This window comes from Leptonychotes weddellii, chromosome 10, assembly GCF_054177405.1.
Source record: "Leptonychotes weddellii isolate Sample4059 chromosome 10, ASM5417740v2, whole genome shotgun sequence".
NCBI lineage: Eukaryota > Metazoa > Chordata > Mammalia > Carnivora > Phocidae > Leptonychotes > Leptonychotes weddellii.
In genome coordinates this window covers 75,861,911-75,874,065 of record NC_138378.1, presented here as the reverse complement: position 1 = coordinate 75,874,065, position 12,155 = coordinate 75,861,911, and the positions used below count along the sequence as shown (strand labels likewise).

Genomic DNA, 12,155 nt, shown 5'->3' with positions numbered 1-12,155 from the left:
ACAGCGAGAGAGGGAACACAAGCAGGGGGAGTGGGAGAGGGAGAAGCAGGCTCCCCGCAGAGCAGGGAGCCCGATGTGGGACTCGATCCCAGGACCCTGGGATCATGACCTGAGCTGAAGGCAGTCGCTTAACCAACTGAGCCACCCAGGCGCCCTGTCTTGGCCATTCTTATGTTCTTTTTCTTTCATTATTTTAGAATAACTTTGTCAAATTCCTTTTTTTTTTTTTAAAGATTTTATTTATTTGAGAGGGAGAGAGAGAGAGCACAGTCGGGGAGGAGAGGGAGAAACAGACTTCCCACTGAGCAGGGAGCCTGTTGCGGCGCTAGATCCCAGGACCCTGGGATCATGACCTGACCCAAAGGCAGACGCTTAACCGAGCCAAAAAAAGAGGTTTTTCTATCAATTGCTTTTGATTCTACATTTGAAATTAGATCTGTGCTTAAAAAAAGCAATTAATCCATTCTTTCCTGCTTTATTTTGCCCTGTCTACTGCCCTGATACTTTTAGGGCTTAGACCCAAGCAAGAGAGGTCCCTACTGTGGAATCTATACAGGGCTCCACATGTCACAAACACATAAAATAATAATACTCAGCAGATGTCAATTATTTTCTATTGCTGCTATAACCATAAATTTAGTGGCTTAAAAGAACACCAATGTATTATCTTACAGTTCTGGAGATCAGAAGTCCTAAAATCAAGGTGTCAGCAGGTCTGTATTCCTCCTGGAAGCTCTAGAGGAAGGAGAGTCTGCTTCCTTGCCTTTTCTAGCTTCTAGAGGCCACTTGTATTCCTTAGCTTGTGGCCCCATCCTCCATCTTCAAAGCCAGTGATGTAGCATCTTCCAATCACTTTTCCTCTCTCCAACCTTCTTGCCTTCCTCTTAGGACCCTTGTGATTACTTTGGGCCCACACAGATATTCTCCCCACTTAAAGATCCTTAATCCCACCTGCAAGGTCACTTTTGCCGTAAAAGGTAACATATTCATGGGTCCTGGGGATTAGTATATGGCCATGGGGGGGGGGCTATTTTCAGCATACAATAGCAGAGATATAACAAATTCTTGCAAAATAAAGTATGGCTTCCCAGTAGTATAGAATATCAACTTTCTTTGTGTTTTACTTTGTGGCTTCAGAAGTACTCATGAATTAGCAAATATTCACAGCATTGCACATAACAGCTGAGGAAATGGCCTTTTTCAATCTTAAAAGACTCATATTCTTAAATTTATATATCTACAACATGCATGATTTTTTGTAAATTAGATATATATTGAGTCCTAGAATTATAAATTATTCTGGTTTTATAGAAATAGTCATTATGTTTAAACTTTTAAAAAACTAAACAAAATTTTGGATTTATTTAAATGTTTTATAATTCAGCCATCAAAAAAAAAAAAAGAAATCTTGCCATTTGCAATGACATGGATGGAACTAGAGGGTATTACGCTAAGTGAAATAAGTCAGTCAGAGAAAGACAAATACCATATAATCTCACTCATATGTGGAATTTAAGAAACAAAACAGAGGATCATAGGGGAAGAGAGGAAAAAATAAAACAAGACAAAATGGGGAGACAAACCATAAGAGACTCTTAATCATAGGAAACAAACTGAGGGTTGCTGGAGGGTGGAGGGTGGGGGATGGGGAAACTGGATGATGGACATTAAGGAGGGCACGTGATATAATGAGCGCTGTGTGTTATATAAGACTAATGAATCACTGACCTCTACCTCTGAAACTAATAATATATATTAATTAATTGAATTTAAATTTTAAAAAATTCAAAAAAAAGGGAAAAGAATAAATGTTTTAAATTAATTATGATTTCTATTTTGCCTTTTAATTTTAGTAGATTTTTTTATTTTTACTTTTTTAAAGTAATCTTTATGCTCATCATGGGGCTCAAACTCACAACTCTGAGATGGAGTCACATGCTGTTTAGTAGATACTTTTAAATGTCTTGGAAGAAATATTATTTGTGAAAACATGAAAATAACTTTAATTTTTTGATGGTTTACATTTACTCTACATTCTTACGAGTTATGCAAATTTTATACACTTCAAGTACAATCACATTTTAATTTTTAATCCTTAGGTCAGTGCTATGCTGTAGAAATTAATGCAAGCTACGTATATAATTTTAAGTGTTTTGTAGTAGCTACATCTTATAAAGTAAAAATAGGTAAAATTAATTTTAATAATATATTTTATTTAACTCAATGCATCCAAAATATTATTTTGTAATCAATACAAAAATTATTAATGATCTTTTTTTTGTAGTGAGTCTTCAAAATCCATGTGTATTTTACCACATCATTAGAGATTTTGCCAGATGAATACAAAAAAAATAATTTTGCGGCACGTATGATAATTTAAGAATTATGTGTGTCTATAACTCATTATATATTATGCGTCTATCAGCAGTGCATCCTGACATAATGTAAAAGTGATTAAATTCAGTCAACTTTGGTGTTTTTTGAAACTTTCAGCCATATAAAAACCATAGTTTCACATTTTGCAATTTCGTTGTTATGAAAGTATGTGCCTTATGATATATGGGCCTCCATTTGGACTCTTGTCGCAAGCCCTGCAAATGCTGAGGGTGGGCTGGATTACTTTCTCTCCATCATAGGACTAGGTATGGTTGGAGGGGAGACTCTTTAGGCAATATAGAAGCAGCCCTCTGTGATAGCATTTATCAATGTGCTTTCTTACTCTTGAATATCTTTCCACACTCCCTCTATAATTCCCCTCAACCTTTTCCCTTTCAATGAATTAAATATTATTCACTAAATAAATTAATGTGGGTTATTTTTGCTATCTATAAGGAGTTTCACATATATATGTGATGTACAATAAACCTTGTGAGGTAGGAAATAGCAGACAGGGAAGCAGGCTGAGAAAGTTTAGGTGAGGCGACCAAAGTTTAACAGTTAGTAGCCAGGGTTTCTCATTCTAAGTTCTTGCTCTTTCTGCTTCATTTTGTTGTTACTCTATATAAGCCTCTGTGCTAGGCTCTGGGAGATTCAGCCATGAGAAGGAAATCAACTTGCCCTGCCCTCAAGTTTACAATTCGCTAGGAGAGGAAGGACAAAACAAGATATGTGGGTCTCAGAGAGGTACACATCAAGGGCTGTGGTTCTTTAGAGAAGAAAAAATTCCAACTGTTTGGGAGAAGAGAAAGGCTTTGTGGAATAGGAAAGATTTGGGTTGGGCTTTGATGTGGGCCACGAGAAGTAGGAGTTAGGGAAGCATGGTAGGTGGAGGGAGCAAACAGCATGAGCAAAGGAGGAGAATATAGTGGTGCTCTGTGGCTGAAGCTCAGGGTCTATGTTCAGGAAAAACAGAAAATGTGGGAAAGGACAGGGCTGTTTTGATGAAGTCTTAGATGTCAGGTTAGGGATTCTGCATTTTATTCTGGTGACAGTGGTGAACCCCTGAAGACTTTTCAGGCAAGAAAATGGCATGTTCGGAGCTCTGCGTTAAAAAGCGGAAAAGTCAGAACCAAGGAAACCAGGTAGGAGACTATTTCGCAGTCTAGGAGAGACTCAGCCAGGGTGGTGGTGGGAATGGAAATGAAGACACATTTGTGGGACACAGCACGGCTATAAAATCTATAGAAGTTGACTCTTGATTATCAATGGAGGGGCAGAGGCATGGGAGAGGACTCAAACACACCCAACTTTTTGTCCTGAACACCTGGGAAAACAGTGTTTCTGTTGACGTAAGCATTGAAGTCAGGAAGATAAGGTGGTCAGGAGGAGGAGTGAGGCAAGATGGGGTGGGGGTGATGGGAAGCTGAAGAATTGGTTTTTTGGACCTTACTGAGTTACTAATGGGACATCACGGTAGAGATAACTGGTTAGTGGCGTTCCTGGCTGGCTCGGTGGAGCATGTGACTCTTGATCTCTGGGTTGTGAGTTCAAGCCCCACACTGGGTGTGGAGATTACTTAAATAAATCTTTTTTAAAAAGAGAGAGATAACTGGTCAGCTGTTGGGAAATCAGTTCTAGAGGTCAGGAGCAAGTTTTAAACTGGGGTAGGATTTAAGGGAGTTTTGCACTGTGTTGGTATTGGAGTTACGGGGTGAAGACATGCAGGAGAAAGGAAAAGGACCAAAGGAAAAGCCTCGGGAGATATCATCTGTGAGGACTAAGAGGAAGAAAAGGGGGAAGTGAGGGAAGTGGAGGAGTAGCCAGGGAAAGGGAAGATCCTTTGTGAGTGACAAACCTGAAAGCAGAGACTAGCTGTCCTTCCCGTGTGTCCCCTGCATCCATTACTATGCCTGGCATACAACAGACACTTAATGAATGTTTGCTGATTGGGTGAACAAATGAGTGAATCAGAAGAGAGATGATATATCCAAAAAAAGGGGGAGGCAAAGAGGGTTTTCAGATTTTCAGAAGAAGTTGGTTAATAACATAAATGCTGCTGACAGGAAAAGGGCAGTGTCGACAAAAGAGGGCCTCTGCTTTCTCACTCTTCTTTTTCACAAAGCTCAAGTGGTCATAGGATCATGGTCCTGGTTTGGGCAGAGGGTGACCACAACCACCAAACAGAAGGGAACTCTCCCAGGGAAGAGAAGGGCTCTAGAGACATCGAGGCCTCTGCTGGTGGAGAGGACACCGAATGAGCCGGCCTGGTGTTTTCCCGCCCTGCTCCAGCTCTCCTCTGTTGGCTCATATAGTTACCAGTCTTTGGGTGCTGGGCCCTTCCCTCTGACTCAGGAAAGAACCATTTCTCCTCCTTTGCCTGACTAAGGTGAAAGACCTGTGTTGGTTGGTTTCTTTTCATTCTTTTTTTTTTTAAAGAATGAGTGGCAGAGGGGCAATGGGAGAGGGAGAGAGAGAATCCCAAGCGGGCTCCACGCCCAGAGCAGAGCCTGACATGGGGCTCCATCTCAGAGTCCTGAGATCATGACTTGAGCTAGAATCAAGAGTTGGGTGCTTAACTGACTTAGCCACCCAGGTGCCCCTGTGTTGGTTTCTTTTAATGATGGATTTCCAGTGAGTGGGGGAGTAAGGGAATACCCATGTGTAGAATCTGGCCTTACATGGAGTGGGGCAGATTGGTCCCTGAACTTTAACTAAAGGCATCCTTAGCACTGGCTTGTTAAGTATCCTTTTCCGAATGTATAGAAGGCTGTAGGTTTTCCCTCCAAGGCAGGGGCCTGGAAGCGCCCCCAAAGAGAGGCATTTTGTGGCGCAATAAAACAGAGTTTAAAGGAAGGGAACTGCATAGGGTGAGACCCCACCTCTAGTCTCTAACCACATCCTCTCTCCCATTCAGGCCCCTGAACAGTCTAGGAACTTTCTAGAAGTACATGCAGGGAGACAGAATGGGGTCACTGTGGTAAGAATGGCTGGCCACCCATGGAGATCCCTATGGTGTCAACTCACCTCAGAGCTTAGTGTGACTGGCCCTCAGCCTTGCCTGGCTCAAGACCTGATTTATTAACACACAAAGACTGGATCAGCTCTCAGACACTGATGTACATGCAGGGATAGTATTTTGATCTCCTAACCAAGAGTTTTTTCCCTCTCAGTTGCCTGTTACCCTGTAACCCTCCCTCCCTTTGAGATGGCAGTACTGTGAGGCATCTTCTGTCTCCAGGCACCACTGTACAGCACAATGCAGGCAACAGAAGACGAAGGACTTAGATCTGTCTGGTTAGTCCCCACCCCCCACCCCACCAGATCAAGTTTTCCCAGACTGGGAAATGGACACTGTCTCAGGGCAGGGCCCCCGCATCTGGCACCTGTGAGGATCCAAACTTGCCCCTCAAGTATCCCTGTACCTGAGAGCACAACAATAAACAGCAGATTAAAAACACCATGAGAGACTGAGAGAACAACTGCAGAAGAAAAGGAAAAGCGTATTCCCTTCTTTTATGAAAAAGGGGGCCCCACATTTTCATTTCACACTGGGCCCACAAATTACGTAGCTGACCCTGCTGACAGAAAAGGCATTCCCAAAGGAGTTAGCCAGAAGTCTAAGAATATTATGGGGGTATCATGGCTTAAGTAAGAATGTAAGTTAGCCCTGCCCAAATTTGGAACAATGTTGGGGCTGTTTCAAGCCATGTGAAATGTCAACAAAAGGACTATTAGCAAAGCAAATGTGGGGCGCCTGGGTGGCTCAGTTGGTTAAGCGACTGCCTTCGGCTCAGGTCATGATCCTGGAGTCCCGGGATCGAGTCCTGCATCGGGCTCCCGGCTCAGCGGGGAGCCTGCTTCTCCCTCTGACCCTACCCCATCTCATGTGCTCTCTGTCTCTCTCAAATAAATAAAATCTTTAAAAAAAAAAAAAAAGCAAATGTGAAGTGAATGCACATGTGATAAGGAAAAAATCAAACTTGCTAGGTGTGTGTTGGCTGTCCAGCTTCATTGGGAAGAGGAAAATGGTGGGTAGAAAAGGCTGTCTGGGTAGTACCTGATCTAGGAAAGGCGACCTTAGGGTTCAAAGCCGATGGCCAAGGAAAGAATTCTTGAGATGTCTTTGGTGCAAAAAGGTGATTTTATTAAAGCACAGGGACAGGACCCATGGGCAGAAAGAGCTGCAATACGGTCACAAGGAGTGGCCCATTATATACTTTGAAGTTGGGAAGGGGTTAGGGATAGTGTAAGTCTCTAAGCAATTTTGGAAGCAAGGTTTCCAGGACCTCGAGGGGGCTAGCTGTTGTTGGGAAAAGGTCATGTGTTACTGTCTAATAAAACCTTAGTCATGAGACCCTTCAGATGTATATTGATGGGCCATATGCTTGGGGGATGATTGCCAACACGTATCTTGGGGAGTTTAGAGATAAAGGAAGTTTCCAAAGGAATCTGTATACATTGAAGTAGTCTTACAGGATACTGGGGGGCGGGGGGGTGGGGAAGGGTTGGGCTAGGATTGCCTTTTGCCCTTAGCAAAGTATTAACACTGAGGCAGTTGAGTCCTTAGAGGAATGTCATTCTCCCTGTTTCAAGGACTTGTCAATGGGCTGTAGGTAGTAAGGAAATTTAGTAATTTTTCTTCTGCCTTTTTTTCCCCACATCAGTACCCTCCTTGAAGGAAGAGCTGAGCTTGTTTATCCTGATAATTTGGAATCCAATCTATCAAAACTTCAGGAAATCTTGATTTGAAAAGAGATTTGCTCTCTTCACATTTTCCTCAATATTAGGTGCCACAAAATTCTGGTTGTTGGCAGTTTATTACTCAGCAATGGTCTCGTGTTTCTTAGGAGAGTTGAACTTACTTCAAATGTGTCTTCACTTCAGATGTTTGTCTTCTTTTTTGAATTTCCCATTCATATTCCTCATTTTATTTGCAAGCACTTCCTACATATAAAAAATAACATTTTGTTTGTTATATGTTTGCAAATAGGTTTTCCCAGTTTGTCCATTGTCTTTTAACTTTGTCCCCCTGGAATGTCTCCAAGGCACATCATCTGATGGAAATGAATGAGGTCATACAGTAATACCGAAATCTCATTATTTCAAATTAATATTCACCTTATTTACCACTAATAATCATCAACATTTAGTGAGCATTTACTAAATGCTTCAGGTGCCATTAATCCTCACAGTTAGCTTACAGTGTGGGTACTGTTGTCAGTTCCACTTTAGAAGTGAAGAAACAGATAAGAGAGGGTAATTTGCCTAATCACACAGCCTAGTAAGGGATGGAATATGGGTCTTGATCCCAAACCCATCTGACACCCATGTCCCATGTTCCAACCCTGTACTGTCCAATACAGTAGCGATAAATGGCTATTGAGCACTTGAAATGTGGCTAGCCTGATTTGAAAGACCAAGTATGAAAGAAAGAATGGGAGATATCTCATTAATTTTAAGTTGATTACATGTTGAAACAGTATTTTGAATACACTGGGCTAAGTATTTTAGTGTTTATTTTTTTTTAATGTAGCTACTAGAATATTTTAAATAGGAAACGTAAGACAGTTCTAATCACTTTCCCACACTGCTGTTTTTTACATGGGTGAAGGCAGTCTTCATGGTCCCTTGAGTCTTCGTGGTTATCATTCTGTTGGCTTTTAAATTTGTTGTTAAACTAAAACCTCCAGTTTTGTTTTGTTTTACATGCCCTAAAATCATTCCAGGACCTCACTTTCTTGAACATTCTCAGTTCCCTCCACTCTTTCTCATTTGACCAGGTTTTACCATCTTGTCATCCACATCTGGGGATTCTCCAGTGCATGGCTTTGGCCCCTGCAACCTCCTAAAGGAATACAGCCTTTGCAAATACAAAGGTGATGCCCCCAAATTGACAGACAGAAAGTAGAATGGTGGTTTCCAGGGGTTGGGGGCAGTTATTGTTTAAGGGCTACATTCAGTTTGGGATGTTGGAAACATTCTGGAGATCGATAGTGGCCATGGTTGCACAACCACGTGAATGTACTTAGGGCTACTGAACTGTACACTTGAATTTGGTTACAGTGGTAAATTTTATGTTATGTGCCTTTTATGTACAATAATCACAAAAACGAAACTCATACATATTACGACATGGAAGAACCCTGTAAACATTACGTTAAGCAAAATAAACCTGATAAAAAAGACAAATATTGTAGGATTTCAATTCCATGAGATAATCTAGAATGGGCAAATTCGTAGAGGCAGAAAGTAGATCAGAGATTACCCGTAGCTGAGTGGGGGAGGCGGGGAGCAAATGGCTGCTATGAGGAGGGACGAAGCGAGTGGGGGCCGCGGGAGCGCGGCGGCGTCAGGGAGAGGGGGTGCAGACAGAGACCCGCAGGTGGTGCGTGCCGGGCCCCTGCGCTTGCCGCCCGGGCGCTCGCGTCTTTGTGTGGATGGGCGGCGGCAGCAGCAGCCCCGGAGAGCGGGGCGCGCGGGGCGGCCCAGGCCGGGGAGTGCGGACCGCGGGGCGGGACGTGACCTGAGCAGCTGGGGCCAGGCCCGGGGCCGGGGCGGGCGGCGGGGCGAGCAGCGGTACAGAGCCGTCCCCGGCTGCCTTCCCCCTCGCGGGCCCCGCTATCCCCCCACCCTCCGTTAACAAAGAGCTGGGGGAACCCCGCACCGACTACGCACGCCGCGCGGACGTCCACGAATTAGAAGCAGCCGCCCGCAGCGAAGCGGGAGGTGCCAGGGCTCCGGTGCCGCTCGGCCTGCGCAGGCATATTCCCCGCTTCGCGGTCTTTACCTCCGAGCCTGGGGCCCTGGGTAGTTTTTTGTTTTTATTTCGCACTTGCGCCTTTTACCCTGCAAGTATTAAGGATTTCCCCCTCTCTCTTCCTCTTCTTCCACCATCCCAGTTTTAGCCAGCCAGTGTATACTTCCGTAATTTTCCCCATGCTCACGTAAAACCACACTCAACACGCACACAGGCGGTGTTTCCTTTTGTTTTCCAAAATGGCACCACAGAACCTACGCCACTGGCATCCTGCTTTTCTAGCACACCGTGGAAACCCCGAGTCCTGGCCGCGTCCACTCTACTAAATGGCCGAATATTAATCCACGGCGCGAAGGCGCCCCAGCTCATGTAACAGTCCTGTTGTTCATGCCCTTCCCCTTTGTTTGCCGTGTTTCACCACCGCGAATGGCGCCGCCTTGAACACACGGCCCCCAACGCCGGAACAATTCCCGTTCACACCAGTAAGGTCTGAGAGCTCGTTCTCCTCAGGCCCACGAGCATTCTGCAGGTCCGACCGGGGTAAACATCACTACGTGCACGCCCGCGTTCGGCCGGGATAGAATCCCGGCAGCGCCCTCTCCATTTTCCTCGCCGCCGCCTCACCATTTCCACCCGCCGCTACACAAGGTCCTTTCTCCCTCGCACCGAGAGCTTCCTCGGGGCCTCGGCGCTCTCTCCTCCCACTCCGGGCCTTGTTCCACCTAACCCCTCCCCCTCAGATTTTCAATTTCGTCCGGCCAAGGTGCTCTCAGGAGAAAAGAACCTGCCACTCCCTTGTTATTGCCCTGTTTCTCTCCTAACATTTACTACACAACTTGGGAGACTGTTTCTGGTTAGTTTGCTGTTTGATTTTATATGCCCATGGCTCATAATCCAAAGATGGAATCCAAAGGGGAGAGCCAGCCGAGCCTTGTCTGCTAACCGCCTTTCCCCCACCCCCACCGCCAGGCCACGACTGATAGCACTGGTGTATTTTTCCAGGAGAGTTCTAGCGGTGTATATGTATCTCACAAACAGCCGCAGAGGTGCAGACCGCTCTGCATTGGCGCAGAACTTCTTGGAAGTGCACCTGCTCTCTCTGGCTGCGCACCAACTTCTGCCCTGTCCTCCTGTTCTGCCCTTCTCACACCACGGAAGCTGCTCTCTCTCAGGGCCTGGAAACTCCAGTCCAGGCCCTTCCCCTATGCTCCCTCCGTTATATGATCAGGTGCCACCGGCCCAGACGGTGCAACCTTTGCAATCTTTACTTCTGCAGTCCCTCCTCTTTGTTCCTCTGCCTTCTTTGGACCTCATTTGTCACCTTGCCAAGCCACTGCAGTTGCCTCCTGGCTGTCCCCTCACGAGGTCTGGTGTTGATATCTCATCTTGCCCCTAGTTGTTGATCCATACTCCTTAGCAAATACCAGTGCAAGGAAATGGGCCCTTAGTTTCAAGAGATTGATAAAGGCGGGGTGCCAGGGTGGCTCAGTCGTTAAGCGTCTGCCTTCGGTTCAGGTCATGGTCCCAGGGTCCGGGGATCCAGCCCCACATCAGGCTCCCCGCTCTGCGAGAAGACTGCTTCTCCCTCTCCCACTCCCCCTGCTTGTGTTCCCTCTCTCACTATGTCTCTGTCAAATAAATAAATAAAATCTTAAAAAAAAGAGAGAGAGAGATTGATAAAGGATATTTCAGAAAAAGAGCACTGGTCCAGGAGGCCAGAGACCAGGGTAGAATCAGGACCCTGCCCTTTCTTGTGCGGTACCTCCTTTAGCAGATAGCTCTATGTCTCTGTTTCCTCACAGATGATCTCTGAGGCCCTTCTGGCTCTAGCCTCTCTGAGGCTACAGTTGGATTCCGGTCCACCCCCTCCCCCTCCCTGTGCTGGCCTTTTCTCAACCAGCCATACTATCCCTTCCCTTTCACTGAACCTCTGGAGAGCTCTCATTATTCCAAGTATGCAGATCCGACTTATTCTTGAAGACCTGACTTTTAGTTGTTGTTTTGATTGAAAAGCTTTCAGCAGTGTACCCAAATGAGAACTGCTTTGTCCTTGCAAGTCTTCTGTCCGTAGCACTTTGCTTGTATTTCACTGATGGCACTGACCACTCTACCTTGTAGAGTTGTTGCATACCCCCCCTTCTTCTGCCACCGTCCACCTCTCTCCCACAACCCCTAGCATATGACTTTGTATTTAGTGGTGGATACGGTTTGGGGAGTCCTAGGACCTGTGCCCAAGTCCCAGCTCTGACACTAAATAAATGTGTTACTTTGAACATGTCATACACCCTTTCTAAGCCTCAATTTCCTCAAATGTAAAATGGGAATAATAACCTACTTTATAGCATGTTGTGTTGACTAGATGATGTATGATAAAGTGTTTTGTGAACTGTAAAGCTATCTACTGATGTACATAAAAATAATAAAGATAAATATTATTCAGATGCTGGCAACAGTGATTGCCTTTCCAAAGCAAAAAAAAAAAAAGGTAGGGAAAACTGTGGAAAATGAGTTTTTCCCTCTTAGCTGCCGTCTCAAAATTTGGGGACTGCATTATAATTATTCCTTTTAGATCAGTTACCAGGTAGTATTACATATAGTAGTAAAAGCTAGAAATAATCTAAATTTTGAACAACAGTGGAATGATTAAATTATGGTTAATAAGTGGTCATCAGAATTATATTTTTGAACAATATTTAATGACATGGGAAACTAGCCATAATATAAAAGTGTTGTTTCTTTATTTTTTTTAAAGATTTTATTTATTTGTCAGAGAGAGAGCGAGAGCACAAGCAGGGGAAGTGACAGGCAGTGACAGGAGAAGCAGGCTCCCCACTGAGCAGGGAGCCCGATGTGGGACTCAATCCCAGGACCCTGGGATCATGACCTGAGCCAAAGGCAGACAACCGACTGAGCCACCCAGGCATCCCTTTTTTGTTGTTTTTTAAAAAAAAAACTCAACATAGGGCTCGAACTCACAATCCCAAGATCGAGAGTCACATGCTCCAGTGACTGAGCCAGC

General features: G+C 44.7%; 1 long non-coding RNA gene across 1 annotated transcript in view; it reads right to left on the bottom strand.

The window, feature by feature from the left end:
- Nucleotides 1–10,112, bottom strand: part of LOC145723919 (uncharacterized) — a 15,718-nt gene extending 5,606 nt beyond the window's left edge. The window contains exon 1 of the long non-coding RNA XR_014149339.1: nucleotides 7,242–10,112. This is a non-coding gene — a long non-coding RNA (uncharacterized LOC145723919). The remainder of the gene's footprint in view (nucleotides 1–7,241) is intronic.
- Between the last annotated feature and the right edge of the window lie 2,043 nt (nucleotides 10,113–12,155).